This window comes from Bos indicus, chromosome 8 (genome assembly GCF_029378745.1).
Source record: "Bos indicus isolate NIAB-ARS_2022 breed Sahiwal x Tharparkar chromosome 8, NIAB-ARS_B.indTharparkar_mat_pri_1.0, whole genome shotgun sequence".
NCBI lineage: Eukaryota > Metazoa > Chordata > Mammalia > Artiodactyla > Bovidae > Bos > Bos indicus.
The window spans coordinates 11,816,954-11,839,704 of NC_091767.1; the positions used below are offsets into that span (position 1 = coordinate 11,816,954).

Consider the following 22,751-nt stretch of genomic DNA (forward strand, 5'->3'; position numbering starts at 1 on the left):
GATATAGATATGGATAGATTCTGGTTTGATAAATTGGAGTTCCTTTACTCTGCCCAGGTGATCTGTTTCTTTGTCCTTATTTCCAAACTCAGTTATTATAACTAAAGGTTTATAGTATATTCATTACCTGATAGAGAAATTCAACTCACTACTTTTTTCAAAATTATTTTAGCTAATCCAAAGGTTTACTTTTCCCAAAATATTTTGAAAATTTTAGAAGTTAAGTAAGTTTCTAGTTAAGCTTTTAAACTGTTTTGGCATAAATGGGCATATTTTCAATATTTGACTTTCTCAGGCACTTACAAGGTGTGTCTTCTCTGTGATCTATTCACACTTTGGAGTTTGTAGGTTTCTTTATCTAAAACCTTGGCATTTCCCATGAATATTATAAATACACATTTAAATACATGTGCCTTGTACATTACCCTTCTTTTTTTTTTTTAAGTCCTTCAAACTTCTCTTTGCTGTTCTTACTATTTGTTGGCATTTTTTCCCCCCACCTTTTCTCCTCCCTGAAACAGACATTGAAAATGGTTAGAGGAAGCTTATTATATCCACATATCACTTAGTTCTGTCATGTCAGAAGTGACAAATAGATACCATTCTTGAATCAATGAAGGATAATCGTGGTTCCTTTACTATGATAGAGAAGTCATAGAAAGTGATTTGTCCACCATTATTATTCAAATATAGTAGGATTTATATCACAGATTCTAAGTACAATATAAAATGTGATAATAAATCGTTTAATATTTTGCTTCACTTACTAAGCAAATTACTAGCTATTTTCCTCCAGCTCACCAAGATAGATGTTGCATTTTACAATTTGTACTTCTTTTTATTGTAGGTATAAAAATGAAACCATTTGACAAGATACATAATGACAAGAAAACAGGAAGAGTTCAAGCTTTATGACACACAATTTGATTAAAGGTTATAAAAATACTGAGATTAAACATTTTTTCATAATCATATATTGTGATAACACAACTAATCTTCAGTGAAAAGAGCTTGTTTTCACAAACTAAAATCAGAAGTACTTTCTGTCTAAATAATATACTTGAGCTGGTAAAAAAAAAAATGTAGCTAAAAAGAACATATTTATAGACTGCATACAATTTTATGATAAGAAACATTAAAGATTTTATGCTGCAGGAACTGTAAGGCATCTTTTATATTTTCAAGGTACTTTAAAAATAATATAACTTTTCCCAACTTTTTACATATTAATTTTTTAATGGAAAATTTCAAGCATTATAGACACATTAAGATTTTGGGACAACCCAGGAGTAGAAAGACAGGAGAACAAGGTAATCATAGATTATAGAGAATTTCCTAGAGAAGAAATGAGATTGTAGTTGAGAAATATTAGCCATTGTCCCAGAATGACTTGGTTGCAATTTGAAGTTATGGTAAGTGGAAAAGTCTGCATATAAGCATCTCCGTGTTTTAAGAGGCTCATAAGTCAAATTTATAACAAAGTCATTGCCTGTTTTTGCTTTTAAGGATTCCCAGCACAGTCAAGTGTTAGATGAGAAACTTCTCTTTGAAAATCAGTAATTCAGAAGAGATGAGAAACATGTCCTACATTGAGTAAATAAAAATGTGTCATTTTAGTAATGATAATCAGAATTCTATTAGTCACTGAATTGGTAAAACCATCTATCAGTCCCTATTATTGTAGGAGGAGTCCTTGGAAAACTAACACATCTATTCTTCTTTGTAGTTTGGAGAATAAACTCAGTAGTAATATTTCTTGCATCCAAAGTAGTGATTTGTTTGCTATTAGCAATGGTTTAGTAGTTTTAATGCAAACATATAGCTCTTTTCCCCTAGAAAGTTCAAATCACTAGTACAGTTTAATCACTTATTACTGGAAATTTTGGTGAAGTTGGAAAGCAACTGAGCCCTAAACATATATTTATAATGCTCCAAAATGATAAATTCTCCAAGGTCTTGAGCAAACACAAATGGGAGGTTGTGTGATATCTGAAAAAAAAAAAAAAAAAAAAAACTGACTTGGGGGGATTGTTTCTCCTGTTTTCATGTTTGATGTAGTTTAAAGCAGAATGCTAGTAGAATTGGTGCTGTTTGTCTTGTTAGAGGAGAAACTGGTGGACTCTTTGCGTATGTTCATTTACCACACCAAATGGGTACTGATGCAGCAAGACAGCCTCCACTCCCCACTTCCTATGGGAACCTTCTGCTCCAGGAAGTGCCTTAGTTGTGTTGATGTGGTAGGTGGTGATGAGTTAAGCAGTCACATGCTAGGCAGGGAATACAGATTCTAAAGGACTTCATGCCTCCTGGGTCCTCCCAATAAACTCTGTCTTCAGATGTCCCTGGCTTTCATACAATAAATTCGGATCCTCTGGGTCAAAGAAGACAGATGTAACTGTCTTCCATGATCATTCACTCTGCTTGCTGGTTTTAGGTTTTACCTGGCAAAAGGCCCATGGCCCTTGTGTTTTCTAGAGTTCTAAGCTTTAACTCAGAATTGAAAATGACTGAACTATGCACAGTTCTGGGAATTTTCTTCAAAGAAGAATGTAGTTGGTTCTTTACAAGGATTATGGCTCTAACATACCTCTGATATTCAGGACCCCAGGAGAATTCCCTTCAATCCAATCCCAAGACCTGAATTTTTCAGACAGAATGTCTGGTAGGGCACTGTTTATCCCTCAAAGTCCCAAAGGTTATCTCTATGAACTGTAAGGAAGAAATACCCACTCCTTGGTTCAACTGTCTTTCTATTTTAATCCTTGCTTTGAAAGTCAGTCACAACAAAAGGAATATAAACAGATCAATCAATCAGTAGATAACACCTCCTTTTGTGTGGACTCATGCATGCACCAAGCCTTTATTGGCACTTGCTATTATCACAGCACTATCCCATGTAGTCTATGAAAGCAGGTTGCTAATACTTGTTGTCAAACATCAAGGAACTACAGTCTCATGGAGACACAGAGAGATAGGCAGACAAGTCAATACATAAGGCAGTGTGATAGGTTTTATAACTGAGAAAGAAGAAATGGAAAATGTACAGAGAATCAAGTTTAGCTTGGGAAATGAGGGACAAGATCTGAAAGAGGTAATTGTGAGGTATGCCTCGAGAAGTAATTGGTGGAGAAGAGATGTGGAGATGTGTAAAGCTGAAAGGAAAAGCTTATGAGCCAAAGTGTGGAGGTGTATAAGTCCTACAGAATGGTTAGGATCCAGAAAATGTTCTGCTAACCTGGGAAGAGAAGAAAGTGGAGCAGACACTGATGTTGGAGATGGAACGTGTGTGGTGATTTCCACGTGTGGTCACAAGGATTGGGGACTAGTTCCTAGGCCATAAAAAGCTATTGAGATATTTTAAAGGAAGGAGTGGCTTGTTCTGATTTGCCCAATCAGGAAGATTCTCTTAAATATTAATATATCAAAGGCTGAGAGATTAGCTGTGAGGCTATCACATAGTGTAAACAATAGGAGCTGGGACTCAAAGGTAGCATAAGTAAGTCAGCTTCTTTCCCTGAGATGTGAAGAGTTGAAAAGATCCATCTAGATAGGGAAATATGGGGATAGCACAGTAGGTGCCCTCAGCATTTTTAATGAAGCAGCCAACAAGCAAATTGGCTAAGACATAAGTTTAAAGGTTTCTAGGAGTGGTTTGGGAGAAAACAGCTGTAACAGTTAATCAAAATTTGCTTTGGAGTGTGCTAAAATACACTGCTATTTCAATGTGATGTAGAAACACATCAAGAAATCTTTTGGAATTCAGAATTGTGAGGGGTGGGTGGGAAGAACCAAGGGAACCCTGTGGGTATAGCATGAGGAAATGGACCTGTAGGAAACATATAGCAGAGTCCTATATTTCAGGAATAAAAAATTCTAAGTAATTAATTATTTTGGGCTGTGCTTGGTCTTTGTTGCTGCGTCCAGGCTTTCTCTAGCTGCGGCGAGTGGGGTGTTGCTTTCTCTAGTACAAGTTGCTTTCTCTAGTGCAACTCTCTAGTTGTGGTGCTCAGGATTCTCATTGCAGCAGCTTCTTTTGCTGTGGGGCACAGGCTGTAGAGCAGGCGGGCTTCATCAGTTGCAGCACACAGGCTCAGGAGTCATGGCCCAGGGGCCCTCGAGTGCTCAGGCTTAGTTGCTCCTCGGCATGTGGTATCGTCCCACACCAGGGACTGAGCCCATGTCCCCTGCATTGTCAGGTGGATTCTTATCCACTGGGCCACCAGGGAAGTCCCAGGAAGAAAGTGTTTGAAGAAGAAACTCCCTTTGCCATGGAGAGGTAATAGCAGGATTCACTCACTGGTGGGATAGCATCGGGAAGACTTCTATTGAGAAGCAACTTGACCTTGACATTGCTGACTCTTCATCCCTCTCTGTGCTCTTCCTTTCTAGTTCTCCCCCGTGTCATCCTGAGGTGCCTGGGTCCGTGTATTCTGTCCCTTAATTGTTATTTTCAGTTGAGAGGTAGACAATATGTAGATAAAAGGAATGACCCACTGCTGATAAGGTGGGTCATTAAGGTCTTAGGATGAGGGGATGAAAATGGACTTTGAGGAGGGGTACAGTCAGAGACTTCCCTGGTGGCTCAGACAGTAAAAGCATCTGCCTACAATGCGGGAGACCCGGGTTCGATCCTTGGGTTGGGAAGATCCCCTGGAGAAGGAAATGGCACCCCACTCCAGTGTTCTTGCCTGGAAAATCCCATGGACAGAGGAGCCTGGCAGGCTGCAGTCCATGGGGTCGCAAAGAGTCGGACATGACTGAACGATTTCACTTCACTTTACAGTCAGAAAGAAGATGCTGCCATAGGATGGTATGTCTGTCCCTGTTCAAATGAGAGGGAATTGACATGTAAAATGGACCCGCCATGACCAGTCATTGTGTTTAGTACTTTCCATCTGTTATATCTTGTAATTCTCAAAACATTTCACAAGGCAGGTATAATATTCCCCTTTTACAAACAATGTAGTTAGAAACGAGACATGTCAAAATGCTCGCCTAAGCTCATCTAGCTGGAGAGCAGCAATAGTGAGGTTTTGCCAAAGCCCATTTGTTTCAAAAGACCACGTTCTTTCTTCTATAATACATTGACATTCATGTGAAATGTGAGTGTATTTTAAAAAATCTACTATTCAAGCTGATCCTAAAATTTGGAGCAACTCTTAGTTAAAATGATGTATTTATATGTTCTGATATACTCCATTAATTTTTAGTGGCCTATTAGTGTAAAACTTTTTAAATGTTTCCAAGAAGATATAAAATGATGATTATTGTTACTACCAAGCATCGTGCATTGAGAGTTCACTAAAATCTTACTGTAGCTCTGTTAACCCTGTCTTCCCTTGTGGCTGTTGTTGTTCAGTCATTAAGTAGTGTCTGAGACTTTGTGACCCCATGGACTGTAGCACGCCAGGCTCCTCATCCTCCACTATCTCCTGGAGTTTGCTCAGATTCATGTCCATGGAATCAGTGATACTATCTAATCATCTCATTCTCTGCTGCCCCCTTCTCCTTTTGCCTTCATCTTTCCCAGCATCAGAATCTTTTCCAATGAGTCAGCTCTTTGCATCAGGTGGCCAAAGTATTGGAGCTTCAGCTTCAGCATCAGTCCTTCTAATGAATATTCAGGATTGATTTCCTATAGGATTGACTGGTTTGATCTCCTTGCAGTCCAAGGGACTCTCAAGAGTCTTCTCCAACACCATAACTGAAAAGTGTCAATTCTTCGGTGTTCATCCTTCTTTATAGTCTAATTTTCACATCTGTGCATGACCACTGGAAAAACTAGCTTTGACTATACAGACCTTTGTTGGAAAAGTGATGTTCCTGCTTTTTAATATGTTGTCTAGGTTTGTGATAGCTTTCCTTCCAAGGAGCAAACATCTTTTAATTTCGTGGCTGCAGTCGCTGTTTGCAGTGATTTTGGAGCCCATGAAAATAAAATCTGTCACTCTTTCCACTTTTTCCCCTTCTATTCACTCTCTTCTTCCACCCTCATTAAGAGGCTCTTTAGTTCCTCTTTACTTTCTGCCATTAGAGTGGTATCATCTGCATATCTGAGGATGTTGATATTTCTTCCAGCCATCTTGACTCCAGCTTGTGCTTCATCCAGCCCAGCATTTCGCATGATGTATAGGTTAAATAAGCAGGGTGACAATATACAGCCTTGTGTACTTACCCAACTTTGAACCAGTCCATTGTTCCATGTCTGGTTCTGTTTATTCTTGACCTTCATACAGGTTTTTCAAGAGACAGGTAAGGTGGTCTGATATTCTCATCTCTTTAAGAGTTTTTCAGTTTGCTGTGATCCACATAGTCAAAGGCTTTAGCATAGTCAACAAAGCAGAAGTGGATGTTTTTCTGGAATTCCCTTGCTTTCTCTATGATCCAGTGAATGCTGGCAATTTGATCTCTGGTTCCTCTGCCTTTTCTAAATCCAGCTTGTACATCTGGAAGTTCTCAGTTCATGTACTGCTGAAGTCTAGCTTGAAGGATTTTGAGTATCAACTTGCTAGCATGTGAAATGAGTGCAATTGTACAGTAGTTTGAACATTCTCTGGCACTGCCCTTCTTTGGAATTGGAATAAAAACTGATCTTTTCCAGTCCTGTGGCTACTGCTGAGGTTTCCAAATTTGGTGGCATATTGAGTGCAGCACTTTAACAGCATCATCTTTTAGGATTTGAAATACCTTAGCTGGAATTCTATCATCTCCACTAGCTTTGTTCGTGGTAATACTTCCTGAGGCCCACTTGACTTCATATTCCAGGATGTCTGGCTCTAGGTGAGTGATAACACTATCATGGTCATTTGAGTCATTAAGACTTTTTGGTACAGTTCTTCTGTGTATTCTCGCCACCTCTTCTTAATCTCTTCTGCTTCTGTTAGGTCCTTGCTGTGTCTTCCCTAAAGAGAAAAAAAAAATCCAGTAAAATCATGCTTACATTTACCCAGATATTGCTTCGGATGACAGTAAATCAAGTGTGATTTTAAAAACTTCTGCTAAGAAAATAATCCAGTTCACTTGCTGGCTGCACAGTGTAAGTGCATTGATATTCTCGCCACCCAAAGAGCTCTAGCAAAACTTCAACTTCCCATACAAATTTCTTTGTAGCCTCTGCTACAGTATATCATCCTCATTTATTTCCAATAAAATATGTGCGGACAACACTAATCTTTAAATTTAATCGTGACACCACAGTGCCGTTTCTATACGGGACCCTGGTCATTTGGTCTATTAACTGATTAGCTGTCAGTGCTTTGGTCTAGTCACCCCTCCAAATGCCGTCCTAATGCTTTACTATTTTCATGGCAAGAAAGTCATGCTTCCTAGCAGAAAGCACCAGCTGTCTGGAAATGCTTCAGAGTTTCCACATGTAAGAGAAAACGACATCGTTTGTTAAGGGTACTGTGTACCCTTGGCTATCTCGATATTCTAAGAAGCAAGATGTGCCTCAAGCAAAGAGGCTGGATTCACATGGGGGCAACACCTATCAAGCCTGACGAGTCTGAAAGAGCGTTCTGTGATATTTTGTGGTTAACCTTCTGCTCCTTAGCCTCCTGTTAGATGAAGCTGCCTTATGACTGGCTCAGGAATGCTGCTGAGAATGTGTGCATGAAATCACTCAACTCATGTCTCTCAGTTCTGATTTCAAATGGTTCGTACTCTGGTTTCTTGTTTCTTCTAGAACAGCCTGCTTTTTAGCCAAGACAGATGGCATCAGAACCTTTGATCCTTGGTTTTCGCATGATTCACAGTATCTTCCAGGCTTATAGTTCATTGGTTCCTTCATTTAGTCATCTCCTTTTAGGGTCAATGAACTGAGGTGGGCACTGTGCAGATAGAAATAAACAAAACAATTTAACTGTAGCCTTGTAAGACCTATGCCAGATTTCTGAACTCCAAAGTCATAAGACAACAATTGTGGATTGTTTTAAGCCATGATAATGGCTTACAGTGATAAAGTGCTGCAGTAGCAATAGGGAAAAAATGCACCATCCTTTTCCTTGCCTTTCTGAGTATTTCAGTGCATTCGGCATTAAGCCAATCAGTCAGCTTTGCTGGAAATTATCACTTTTAATTACTTTTGTCTTAAATTTGATTTGAACATGTGGCAGTTTAATTACCCTCTTAAATATGTGAATCATGTCATTGTCCTTTCTACTAAAATCTCAAGAAAGAGCCATCCAGCAATATTAATTATGTGAGAGGATGGCATATTTTTTCATATTTGAATTATGTCTTATTTATTGGATTATCTTGCTTGTATGTATGGTTATTAAGTATGAGAAAGCATCGCCTAGTGTGAGTTATGCTAACAAAAGTATAATGCTGGATGCCTCATATTTTATTGAATAACATTTATTGTAAGTTAAAGAAAAATATTAATTTAAATATGTATTGTAACATGAAAAATCTGAGGCATTTCTATTTGTAGAACTACACTATGTCAGTGTTCGTGGTAGACAAAAATAATGTGAGCAGCAACCAAGGGTGATGATTTTTCTGACTGAGATAAAAGATAATATAAAGTGTATTAAAAGAATATCTATATCAGGATCCATTTGTTTCCCATTTCAATTGAACTTAGTAAGCTTAATATTGGATGACAATCATTAGAGCATTTTAATCTAAGGTTATTTATTCATCCGTTTATTATGAATCTTTATCTTGTTCTTAATGCTGAGAACTAAGTTCATCTGTTAGTGTTCCTTTTAAAAGTATTTGATAAATTATGGAAGTGTTGAGGCTTAATAGTTGAAGACAGGAATTATTAGAGAAGATTACATAGTCTAATAACATATCTAATATGAAAAATATAATTTTTCTAAGTTTTTAATGTATAATAATTACGATAATTATTATGCGTGTGTGCTAAGTCACTTCAGTCGCATCCAACTCTGTGCAACCCTATGGGCTGTAGCCCACCAGGCTTCTCTGTCCGTGGGATTCTCCAGGCAAGAATACTGGAGTGGGTTGCCATTTCCTCCTTAACCTAGAGATCAAGCCAGTGTCTCTTATGTGTCCTGCATCAGCAGGCGGGTGGGTTCTTTATGACTAGAGCCACCTGGGAAGCTCCAAATAATCATTATGCAATTTAGTAACATTGGTGGCATCAATTGGCTCATAAGTGTCTTTTAAGACAAGAAGATAATTGTAATCCTCCTTATATGATGATTCATACTCTCATGAATGATTTATTTACATGGAGAATTAGAATAGAAAATTTTGTATATAGGATACATCATCTAAGATGCATTAATTCAAAATATCTATTACTATGCAACCATATTCATTTGTCTGTTATTATTCCTTGTTATAAAGCTTTTCAAGATCTTAAAGTTCTACAAAACTAATACTAAATTCTTAAAATTCTAAGTATAAAACTATTAAAATTCTAAAAATAATTAAATCAAATAATCAGTCCTTTATAGTAAAATGCATTGTTTGGGACACTACGTGTGAATAGTTTTACCAAACTCAGTGAAGAGAAGTCTGAACAACAAACTTTGCTGAAGGCAACCTTATTTTGATTAGTAAGAACTCTGAGAATCATATATAATGATTGTAATGATGATAACAAATATATAAAGCCAGAAATTCAAGAGATGAAACCCTGAAGGGGAAAAATTATAAAAGAAAAACATATAAAACATTTGCTTTCCTCAACTTTGTTTTTTGGAAGAAAGTGAAAAAGACTTTCCTGATTCTTTAAAAAAATTTTTTTTTAAAAATTTAATGTTTATTTTATATTGGACTATAGTTGATTAGCCAAGTTGTGTCTGTTTTAGGTGCACAGCTAAATGATTCAGTTATACATAAACATGTATCTCTTGATTCTTTATAATCTCAAGGCAGTTGTCATATGAGTGGGAATAAAACTCTTACAATTATCTTAGCCCAAAGAAAACCTGAAGAAGGAAGCCTGAAAATGTTTAAATTTGGATTTCATTGGTAGTGCTGAAGACATCTGATAAAAACAGATGTATACATCATCTGGAGGAAAGCTTTAAATTTGGGCATCAAAGAATTCCACAAAATTTTCCAGAGGAAAATCAATTTACAATCAGACATCTTAAAATATATGAGAAAGTAAGTCACCATGCATGAGAGCATTGGAAACAACAAATACCTGATTTATCCACAGAGACTGGTGGTACTAAGTATCACGTATAGGATTTTAGATTAGTATATTTGGTGTATTTAAAGAAGAAAAAATAAATGGAACCAAGAATATATGTAAGGAAAAAGAGATCATTCAAAAGTAACCAAGAATATTTTAATGAACACAACTAATCTTTTAGAAATAAAAAAATATATATATTTGGATTTAGAAACTCAGAGCAGGGGTTAAGCATCAGAGTAGACACAACGAAAGAGGGAATTAGTGAACTACAGTTTAAGTCTGAAAAAACGTATTCAGATTGTAGCACAAAGGACTTTAAGGGAACATCATTATTAAGGATGAAACAGTTAAGACTTTTCTCAGATGCTGAAAATAGTCAAGGGTACCCAGTAATGCCACTTTTCTTCATTTACCTGGACATCCTAACCAGGATTATGTGGTCAGAGAAAGAAATAAAGAATGAATGGATGAATAAATACTTGAGAGATTGAAAGATTGGAGAGAAGAATTAAAGTCACTCTTGTGTATGTAGACAATTCAAAATATCAGAAGCATTATTTGAATTAATAAGGGACTTTGACAAAATTAGAGATATAAACTAAGTGTAAAATAACCAATTGTATTTCCACATACCAGCAATAAAGGAAGTATCTTAAAAATATAAAGTTACCCATTGGATAAATAATATGTAAATCTAATAATATAAATATAAAAAATGAGAAAAAGAGAGCCAATCCAATAGAAAAGTCTGAAAACATCAAGTTTGGGTGAGAATATGAAACTTTTTAGAAAACAAAAGAACAGTCTTTGGACTCTGTGGGAGAGTGAGGTGGGGGATGATTTGGGAGAATGGCATTGAAACGTGTATAATATCATATAAGAAACGAATCGCCAGTCCAGGTTCAATGCAGGATACAGGAAGCTTGGGGCTGGTGCACTGAGATGATCCAGAGGGATGGTATGGGGAGGAAGGTGGGAGGGGGTTCAGGATTGGGAACACGTGTACACCCATGGTGGAATCATGTTGATGTATGGCAAAACCAATACAATATTGTAAAGTAATTAGCCTCTAATTAAAATAAATAAATTTAAATAAAAAAAAAGAAAACAAAAGAGTTTGACACTATCTGGTAAAGTGGAAGATATTCTTCCAGCTGATGTGTGTGTGTACACTCATTTGCTCAGTCATATCTGATTCTTTGTGACCCCATGGACTGTAGCCCACGAGCTCCTCTGTCTATGGGATCCTCCAGGCAAGAATACTGGGATGGATTGCCATTTCCTCCTCCCGGAGATCTTCTGCACACAGGGGTCAAATTTGTGTCTCCTCCATCTCCTGCATTTTCAGGCAGAGGAAGCCCTATCCACTTGGTGAGCCCTGATACAAAATGGAGGGTTCAGGATGGGGAACACGTGTATACATGTGGCAGATTCATGTTGATATATGGCAAAACCAATACAATATTGTAAAGTTAAAAAAAAATACCTGAACAACTTAAAAGAAAATTATTTCAAATCATAATAATATTAATACAATTAATAAAAATGGAATATCAATGGCCAAGAAATAAATATAAAACAAATGTTCCACATCATTAGTAAATAAATATAAATTAAGATGTCATTTCACTTCTAAAATTTGTAAAGATTAAAAATAGAAACAGTATCAAGCTTTACCTTTTTGCTGTAAACTGTTGTCATAGACTTCATATGAAAGTATTAATGGGTACAACTTTTCTAGAATGTGGTTTGGCAATTAATACAAAAACATCCCTCACTTTTGGCCTCGTAATTGGGCCTTTTAATCTAGGAAATAATAATAAACAGGCACAGGAATTGTCATGCAAGAATGACCACTGAAGATCATTTTTGAATAGCAAAACAAATTTCGAATTTTCAAAAAGTACAGTAAAAGAGGAGACTTAATTTTGCATATCCAAACTGTGAACCATGCTGTATAGTTAGCGTTATGAAGAAATTCTCAGCACAGAATGTCACACGATGCAAACTTGTTAGAGAACAGAAGTGTTCATAGCATAACCCAATGCTATTTAAATTTTATGTGCATGCATAAAAATGGTAACAGGCAATTAGACAGTACGTTCTCTTTATTGTTTTCCATATTTCAGCAATGTTAGATATGATTTTTTGTATATAAAGATTATTTTTAAAATGTAGGAAAATCAATATCATAATTATTCAGCATAACAGCATCTCTAATAGTGTATATCTGCTTTCTCAAAATTTAACATTTGCAAGTATGTTTTCTTTGAGTCTTGGTTCTACCTTATATATATATAATTTATTCTTGATTTCTTTGCATCATGAGAACACTCAATTCTTTCCAAAATACATTTTCAGTAAATTTCCTCTCATTTATAATTATGTATTGAAGAGGATCAACATTATGATTAAATATTCTGTAATAAAAAAATGCCCACAACTGCCTAAAATATAAGGAATTCCTTGCGCATCAGGAATAGCATCCAAATAAGATGGTCCACTTCTGCATTAATTCAGTTTATTCAGCAGTTTTGAAATTAACCAGAGCAACACATGATGTGGATATTAAATTCCAGGCAAAAGACTTATTCAGTATTTGTTGTAGTATGAGTTATTACAGCAAATCTGCCTTTACTTCTGCCATCAAAACAAATACAGCTCAATCCTTTAATGTATGCATTAGGAGAAAAAATTCTAAAGAAACAGCTACTTATAGTTCATTGGCATTGGGGTAAAGCTGGATTTTTATTATACATTTTAAATATAAGCCAGCAAATGTATCATTGTGAATAAATTTGTTTAATTATTTGGTAGTGGGTTGAATGGTGGTCCTAATTCCTGTAACCGATAAATATTACCTAATTTGGAAAAGGTTTTTTTTTTTTTTTTTTTTGCAGATGTGACTAAACTAAGGATCTTGAGATGGGAAAGTTATCCTTGATTATCCAGTTCAGTTCAGTCACTCACCTGTGTCCGACTCTTTGCAACCCCATGGACTGTGGCGCGCCAGGCTTCTCTGTCTATCACCAACTCTCAGAGTTTATGCAAACTCATGTCCATTGAGTCGGTGATGCCACACAACTGTCTCATCTTCTTTCATCCCCTTCTCCTCCCACTTCAATCTTTCCCAGCATCAGGGTCTTTTCAAATGTGTCAGTTCTTCCCATCAGGTGGCCAAAATATTGGAGTTTCAGCTTCAGCATCAGTCCTTCCAATGAATATTCAGGGCTGATTTTCTTTATATAGACTGGTTGGATCTTCTTGCAGTCCAAGGGACTCTCAAGAGTCTTCTCCAACACCACAGTTCAAAAGCATCAGTTCTTCAGCACTTAGCTTTCTTTATAGTCCAACTCTCACATCCATATGTGACTACTGGAAAAACCATAGCTTTGACTAGACAGACCTTTGTTGGCAAAGTAATGTCTGCTTTTTAATATGCTGTCTAGGTTGTTCATAACTTTTCATCCAAGGAGCAAGCATCTTTTAATTTCATGGCTGCAGTCACCATCTGCAGTGATTTTGGAGCCCAAGACAATAAAGTCTGTCACTGTTTCCACTGTTTCCCCATTTATTTTCCATAAAGTGCTGGGACCAGATGCCATGATCTTAGTTTTCTGAATGTTGAGCCTCAAGCCAACTTTTTCACTCTCCTCTTTCACTGTCTTCAAGAGGCTCTTTAGTTCTTCTTCGCTTTTTGCCATAAGGGTGGTGTCATCTGCATGTCTGAGGTTATTGATATTTCTCCTGGCAATCATGATTCCAGCTTGTGCTTCCTCCAGCCCAGCATTTCTCATAATGTACTCTGCATATAAGTTAAATAAGCTGGGTGACGATATATAGCCTTGATGTACTCCTTTCCCTATTTGAAACCAGTCTGTTGTTCCATGTCCTGTTCTAACTATTTCTTCCTGACCTGCATGCAGATTTCTCAAGAGGCAGCTCAGGTGGTCTGGTATTCCCATCTCTTTAAGAATTTTCCACACATTTGTTGTGATCCACACAGTCAAAGGCTTTGGCATAGTCAGTAAAGCAGAAATAGATGTTTTTCTGGAACTCTCTTGCTTTTTCAATGATCCAGCGGATGTTGGGAATTTGATCTCTGGTTCCTCCGCCTTTTCTAAATCTAGCTTGATTATCCAGGTAGGCCTTAAATGCCATTGGATATACACTGGATCAATACTTCCCATGTCCTTGTAAGAGAAAGGCAGGGAGAGCATTGACATTCACCCAGAATAGAAGGCAGTGTAACCATGGAGAGACAGAGATTAGGGTGAGGCAGATACAAGCCAGGCACCAGAAGAGAAGGCAGTATAACCATAGAGACAGAGATTAGAGTGATCCAGACACAAGCCAAGCATCAGAAGAGAAGGCAGTATAGCCGTGGAGATGGATTAGAGTGATGCAGACACAAGCCAAGCATCAGAAGAGAAGGCAGTATAGCCGTGGAGATGGATTAGAGTGATGCAGACACAAGCCAAGCAGTGCTGGCAACCACCAGAAGCTGGAACAGGCAAACGTGAGCAGATGATCCCCTACAGCCTCCAGAGGGAGCACCACCCTCCTGACGCCTTGGTTTCTGACAATCCTCCCGAGAAATGTGGGAGAAGAATCTTTGTTTTAAGCCACCCAGTTTGCGGTAATTTGTTACTCTTCCACAGGAAAGTAATACATGGTTCATAATATAAAGACCATTATCAGTGACCCTAAGTCATTGTTATAAATCATTGGCTACATATTTGCAGGAAAAAAGACAGGTTTAACTGGCAAAAATACTAAAATGTTTTTTTCCTAAGAACAATAATTTCTTAAATGTCATTTTTCATAGTCATTTGTATGGCATATTCTTTCTCTCTTTAATATGACTTTCTCTCCTACATTAGCAGTTGGATTTTTCTTGGCAGTCTCTAATGATCCATGCTTCCCAATTCCAATTCCCATTTATCTTTTTGTTTTAATAAGTATAAATGAGTCCATGACCTAGAGAAGAAAACACAAAATCATCATATAGGCTTTTCAAAACATGAGAGCCTGAGGTTACTAATGCTAGAACTCACTATTAAGTTCATAATATTATTTTATTTTCTCATTATGTAATAAGTGGTCCTAATCTTCTCGAGAAAAATTGATAAGCTTCTTGTTGTTCCTGGAAAGCACAATTTGGAAGCTGAGTGATAAGTGCTCAGACATTTGCTTGTTCTTTTTTTTTTTTTCTCTCTCATTAAAAAAATATTTTTAAATTGGAGTATAATTGCTTTGCAATGTGTTATTTTCTGCTGTACAATAATGTAAATCAGCTGTATGTATACACATATCTCCTCCCTCTTAGCCTCCCTCTCGCCCTCCCATCCTACCCCTCTAGGTCATCACAGCCCACCAGGCTGAGCTCCTGTGCTATGTAGCGCCTTCCCACCACCTATCAGTTTTATGCATGGTAGTGCAGGTATAGCGATACTACCCTCTCAGTTTGCCCCACCCTTTCCTTCCCACCCCTCACATTGTGTCCACAAGTCTTCATCTCTATTCCTGCCCTGCAAATAGGCTCATCAGTACCTTTTTTTTAGATTCCATGTGCTGTATGCTGTGCTTATTTGCCCAGTCGTGTCTGACTCTTTGTGACCCTATGGACTGCAGCCTGCCAGGCTTCTCCGTCCATGGGAATCTCCAGGCAAGAATACTGGAGTGCGTTGCCATGCCCTCTTCCAGGTTATCTTCTCAGCCCAGGGATCGAACCCAGATCTCCTGCATTGCAGGTGGACTCTTTATGGACTAAGCCGCCAGGGAAGATTCCATATATATATCACATACACACACGTGTTAATATATGATATTTGTTTTTCTCTTTCGGACTTCATTTGTATGAGAGACTCTGGTTCATCCACATCACTGCAAATGACCCAATTTCATTCCTTTTTATGGCTGAGTAATATTCCATTGTGTGTGTATATATATCTCACAACTTCTTTATGCATTCATCTGTTGATGGATATTTAGGCTGTTTCCATGTCCTTGCTAGTGTAAATAGTGCTGCAGTTAACATTGGGATACATGTGTCATTTTGAATTATGGTTTCCTCATGCATTGGAGAAGGAAATGGCAACCCACTCCAGTGTTCTTGCCTGGAGAGTCCCAGGGATGTGGGAGCCTGGTGGGCTGCCGTCTATGGGATCGCACAGAGTCGGACACGACTGAAGCGACTTAGCAGCAGCAGCAGCAGCAAGGTATATGCCCAGTAGTTGGATTGTTGGGTCACGTGGGGGCTCTGTTTTAGTTTTTGAGAAACCTCCATATTGTTTTCCATAGTGGTTGTATCAGTTTACATCCCCACTTCATTCTTACTTTTAGCTTTTGGTTGCTTTGTTATTTTTATCAAAGTAAAACAAATATATGATTAAAAAAAAAAAAAAACTTTTTTAAAGGGTTGTAACACATACATCCTCTCCACTTCTAATCTCCACAGAAATACCCTTTGATGGCTTTAGTTTTAAAATTTCCAGTTGCCTCCATTTATTAAATAATGCAATTCTACTGTTACTGCTTGATTTATTATCTTTTCCATGTTTTCTATTGTGTCATAAAAGGTGGGGATTTAACTTGAAATGCACATCCGACCATTGTCCAGGATTTTTGGGTGTTGGGCTGTGCACAGGTGATGGGGCTATTTTCTTCCTCACCTCCTTTTTTTTGTATTCACATTACATATATTGACCCTACTTATTTTACCTTTTACCTCTATAAACTATTCATTCAATTAATTAATGGCTGTCTTGGGCCTTTGTTCCTCTGCTGGGCTTTCTCTAGTTGTGATAAGTGGGGGCTGTTCTCTAGTTCGGGTGCTCTGGCTTCCCGCTGTGATGGCTCTAGGGCTGGGTTTCAGTGGGTGCAGTATATGGGCTTAGTTGCCCTGTGGCACAAGGGATCTTCTCAGACTAGGGATTGAACCTGTGTCACCTACCTTGACAGGTAGAGTCTTAATCACTGGGCCACCAGGGAAGTCCCTCTATTTTATTTTGAGTGTTTTAGTCTCATCTTTAACTTCGGTTGGACCCTTGCGTCTACCTAGCACTCATTCTAGTTTTCTGTGATTTGAATCTCCTTGATTCTCCATCCTAAACTTCCAACCTCTCTCCCTCTCCTCTCTCCTCAGAGAAGATCTTGCCTCCCTCAGATAAATGTATCTGAAGTAACCAAGAGAGGTCTCACGATTTTGTACCATAACTACAAAGTAACCACCTCCGTCATGACTTTTTCCTACTTTTTTCCTGCTAAAATGGAGGAAGTGCATTTTTTTCCCGATTTAATCTACTTTTGACTCTGAGTCAAAAGTATTCACTTTAATCTACTTTTGACTCTTCTGAGTCACCCAATGCATTTAACCCCTACCGAGTCCTCTGGATTCTGCTTCTAAATTCTGTCCAATTCTCTTCCTATCTCCTGTCACACTTATCCCAGCTGTATCAGACGACAGTGGACCTGTGTGGTCTGCCATTCCACTCTTGCTCCCTCCCAGTCCACAGAGCACCCAGGGTGAGTTTTCATAAGTGTGATTTCTGATTGTAGCTCCCTGTTGCTTAATGTATTTCAGTGGCTTCCCACTGCCCTTGGGGTAATGTCTAAACAACTTAGTTATTTAGTGTATGCGTGCAGGCTCAGTTGTGTCTGACTCTTTGTGACCCCGAGGACTGTAGCCTGCTGGGCTCCTCTGTCCATGGAATTTTCCAGGCAAGAATACTGGAGAGCATGGTAAATCTTGCCATTGCTTATCTTTTTATTTTCTCTCTTGCCGACTATCCATTATATCTTTGCTTCAAGTTAAATTATCTGATGGGAGAAATTTTTTTTTGAATTATCAAAATTATTAAAATACTCAAAGTTATATGAGAGGCGAGTAAATGAATAGATGGGTGGATTATAAGGATTGTGGAATTTTGTTTATGCATACATAGTTTACAAAATAATTTACCTGCAGAGATAGTCTTGTTTATATTTTATAATTGTTAACTCTAAAAGATTAACTGAGTCAGAGAAAAAGTGTACTTCAGCAACATGTTAAAATGTCTTTGTTTACCACATTCAGTGAGCCAAATGCCATCAACTTCAGGACTTTCACTGATAAGCTGAATATTTGAATGACTCATTTCACAAGTGAGTTTGAAGTGATTTGCAAATATTCCACAGTTTTCCTTTTTCTCATTCTAGCTGGTTAAAAGCCATAAATGACCGTTTTGTATTTGTCACAATTAATATATCTCAGAAATAGGGGTACAGCTCATTTCCAATGCAGTTTACATAAATCTCCGAGTCAGACATGCCACTTTTAATGAAATAGCATTCATTTTTCTGTCTGAGAAGAAATTTTCATCTGGGGAGATGTTATTATGTCAAAAGGGCATTTTCATCCAGAAGGCTTGTAACATTAGATTGATAAAACTTATCTCCTCCTTGCTTAAATTCTTTATCTCATGCTGTGCTCAGATGTTGGTTCGCTAGGCACATATTCTCATGGTTCCACACTGGAAAATTATTAAACTGAATTCTTTAAAGGCATTAACCCTTCAATCCTCTTTTTAATTAGTCAATAGCAAGATAAAATTGCATTGATTTTGACCCCAAACCCCTGAGAGTCAGTACAATTTATTTTGCATTGGCTCTATGTAGACATTATAATTATGATGAAAGTAATTCCTAAGGAACAGATGATACAAGTTAAGACCTTAAGTGGCAATTTGTGGTAGTAACAGTTACACATGAAAGCCCCCAAGTTGTCTTAAGAAAGCTTTCATACAATCATGAGCCAAAGCAACATTCAGAAATCCTCTTTAAAAGTAAATAGGTGGTTCATGAATATTGTGTGATCCAGGGATTTCAAGATATGTCTCTTTCTAGTTCTGAAAGGAAATCTTTGGTAATTTATGCAGGGAGATCATATTGAAATGTATTCCTGGAGCACCGGGGCTTCACTGACCTCTCTGCTGTGGCTGGAGTCAATGGTGATTTCGCACCACAGCACACCAAGGTACTTTGTGTGTGTGTATGGAAGTGTGATATGGACTGGCTCATGTCCCTGCCAATATGCAAATGCTGAAGCCTAATCCCCAATGTGGCTGTATTTGGAGATGAGATTTTTAAGGAGGTAATTAAGTTTAATTAAGCCATAAAGTTATATCTCTAACCTGATGGGACTGGTGCCCTTAGAGAAGAGGAGGAGACACCAGAGACCCACATGCACACAGAAATAAAGGCCATAAGATAATAAGGGCACTATGAGAGGCCTCATCTGTGAGCTGAAAGAGAGCTCTCACTAGAAGCCCACACTGCTGACACCTGAGCTTGGACTTCTAGCCTCCAGACTGTGAGAAAAGTAATTTCTGTTTTTAAGCTACCCGGTCTGTGGTATGCTGATGAAGCAACCTGAGCTAATACAACGTGTGTGTGTGTGTGTGTATGTGTGTGTGTGCGCGCGCGCACACTAGAAAGAGTGAGCAAAAATGAGTGCCTGGGATACTGAGCTCTATACAACTATGATTTGATTGACAAAAAGATGCCAGTGGTGGTGGTTTAGTTGCTGCTGCTGCTGCTAAGTCGCTTCAGTTGTGTCTGACTCTGTGCAACCCCATAGATGGCAGCCCACCAGACTCCTCCGTCCCTGGGATTCTCCAGGCAAGAACACTGGAGTGGGTTGTCATTTCCTTCTCCAATGCATGCATGCATGCTAAGTCACTTCAGTCGTGTCCGACTCTGTGCGACCCCATAGACAGCAGCCCACCAGGCTCCTCCATCCACAGGACTCTGTAGGCAAGAACACTGGAATGGGTTGCCATTTCCTTCTCCAGGGTTAGTTGCAAAAAGTCGTTAAAAGGTGTAAAGTTTCTGTAAAAACATAGGATATGGAAACTGGCAGAAAGAATTTCATAAAGAAAAATGCAATACAGTGTACAATACTTCCAGGATTCTTAGGGCTGCTAATTGTTCTCCACTCCCTAACAGCTGCTGCTCCATGGTCTGCAGGGAGTGAGGGATCTGCCAGGTGTGAGAGACTTGCTCTTGTCATGATAAAAGGTGGTGTGTGTGCGTGCTCAGTCACTCAGTCATATCTGACTCTTTGCAACCCCATGAGCTGTAGCCTGCCAGGCTTCTAACAGGTTGCTGATATTCATTACTAGCAGTTCTGGAGATACTGAAGAGATGCCTATCTGTGCACTGGGTGTATTTAGTTAGTCTCAAACAGCCCAGTATATTCCTGAAAGTTATTAAGAATGTGGGTGAAGCAAAGATCAATGTTTTAAAAAATCACTGAATCCATAGAAGGTAGTGACAAGTTGCAATTATAATGGAGTAATCACAGCTCAGGCACACACAAGGGAAATCAGGTGGCCATTGAGGATCTGATCTCAGACGCCTCCCTGTACCACTGAGGACTTGAGCTTTGAGCTATACCAGTCCCGAGGAAACCACACCTGCCATCTGCAACTTCAGGGTCTCAAGATCTCCCTGGTAACTATGTAACCACTTCAGACCCCAACCAATCCTTGTTTGATTAACACCGTCACATCTTGCCAGCTCCAGTTATAATTTTTGACACACAACTTGGGTAACTAGCTGTGGCCTTGTAGCTTTTGCCTTTATAAGCTTCCTCTACTTTGTAGTCTCAGTTCAGTTCAGTTCAGTCGCTCTTTCGTGTCCGACTCTTTGCGACCCCATGAATCGCAGCACGCCAGGCCTCCCTGTCTATCACAAACTCCCGGAGCTCACTCAGACTCATGTCCATGAAGTCAGTGATGCTATCCAGCCGTCTCATCCTCTGGCGTCTGGTGGAACACAATTCAAGTGCTTCTTGACACTGTATCTCTCTGGCTGCAGTCTTTTTTTTTTTTTTTTTTTTTAAGCTGGAGTATAGTTGCTTTACAATGTTGTGTTAGTTTCTGCCGTACAGCAAAGCGAACCAGCTGTATGTATACATGCATCTCCTGTTCTTTGGATTTCCTTCCCTCTTGGTCCCCCCACAGCACTGAGTGGCATTCTCTGTGCTCTACAGTGGGTTGTCATTAGTTACTTATTCTATACATATTAGTATATGTATGTCCGTCCCAATCTCCCAGTTCATCCTACCACTTCCCCTTTCCCACTTGGTAACCATAAGTTTGTTCTCTATATCTGTGTCTCTGTTTCTGCTTTGCAAATAAGTTCAGTTCTAGTGAATCCCAAGTAAATGCCTCTTTATTTCTATCAGGTTTCCATTTCTGAAATTTTGGCTAATAAGAGACAAACACAAATGTATAAAATTAAAAATGTAATTTCATAAATTTGAAAGCCTAGATAACACAAAAATATAAAGTACCACATTAACTTAAGAAGTAGAAAATCTCAGTAGATTTATCATTTTGAAGGAAAATAAAAATATTCTTTGAAGTCTACTCCCTTGACTCCAAAATACTTGAAATATGTAGATTGGTGAGTTTTTTAAAATTTGGGGGAAAACATCCCCTTTCCTCTTAGCTTTTTCAGAAAATATGATTTTGAGTATGCCAGAAGAGTCCAATATGTGGAAATCTAATAAAGCAGACTACCTCAATAGATTAAATAAGAGAATTTGTAATATCATCTTAACAAATATTTATTGAGTAATAATATTGACTACAGAATTTTGCTAAAAGAGAGAGTAAAAAGTATAATCAACACTCAGGCCTCCCAGATGGGAAGACACAGTTGTAGTATTATTAAAAAATAATATTGTAGTTCAAAACAGTAAATAATTAAACACCAACATGATTCACTGATGCTTGTGAAGAATTGATGCTTTTGAAATGTGGTGCTGGAGAAGACTCTTGAGAGTCCCCTGGGCAGCAAGGAGATCAAACTAGTCAATCCACAAGAAAATCAACCCTGAATATTCACTGGAAGGACTGATGCTTAAACTAAAGCTCCAATACTTTGGCTACCTGATGTGAAGAGCCAACTCATTGGAAAAGGCATGATGCTGGGAAAGACTGAAGGCAAGAGGAGAAGAGGGTGACAGAGGATGAGATGGTTGGATGGCTTTGACTCAATGGACATGAGTTTGGACCAACTCAATGGACATGTGAAGGAGATAGTGAAGGGACAGGGAAGCCTGGTGTGCTGCGGTCCATGGGGTTGCAAAGAGCTGGACATGACTGAGCAACTGAACAACACCACCAAATACATATAACAAGAACTCAGAAACAGAGGAGACTGATATAGCTCTAAAGGTAATTTAGGCTGGACTATTAGACATTTCTCCCTAAAATCAAAAAGAGTCATATTGCCTGCTTTAATAATCCACATTTGGAAAAAAATGCAGCACTTTCTGCCTAAACTGCTTGGTGTGAATACATATCTGAACCTTTGTTTCATAGTATAAACTATGAAAACATAAAAAGAGCAGGAGATTTTAAGAGTGGGAACACATGTATACCTGTGGCGGATTCATTTTGATATTTGGCAAAACTAATACAATTATGTAAAGTTTAAAAAAAAAAAAAAAAAGAGTGTGTTCCAGTGACCCCTGACAATATTGTAAATTAAGCAATGAGGGTATTTTTGCTAACTCTAGCCATTTTGTCTGTTATTTTACCAATACTGGCCTTGTAATATCCAGGGAAAGCCTCTC

General features: G+C 38.2%; 1 long non-coding RNA gene across 1 annotated transcript in view; it reads left to right on the forward strand.

Moving 5' to 3' along the window:
* The window catches only part of LOC109562820 (uncharacterized), a 266,627-nt gene extending 246,938 nt beyond the window's left edge, over window positions 1–19,689 (forward strand). The window contains exon 5 of the long non-coding RNA XR_002181227.2: window positions 19,042–19,689. This is a non-coding gene — a long non-coding RNA (uncharacterized lncRNA). The remainder of the gene's footprint in view (window positions 1–19,041) is intronic.
* Window positions 19,690–22,751: the final 3,062 nt, after the last annotated feature.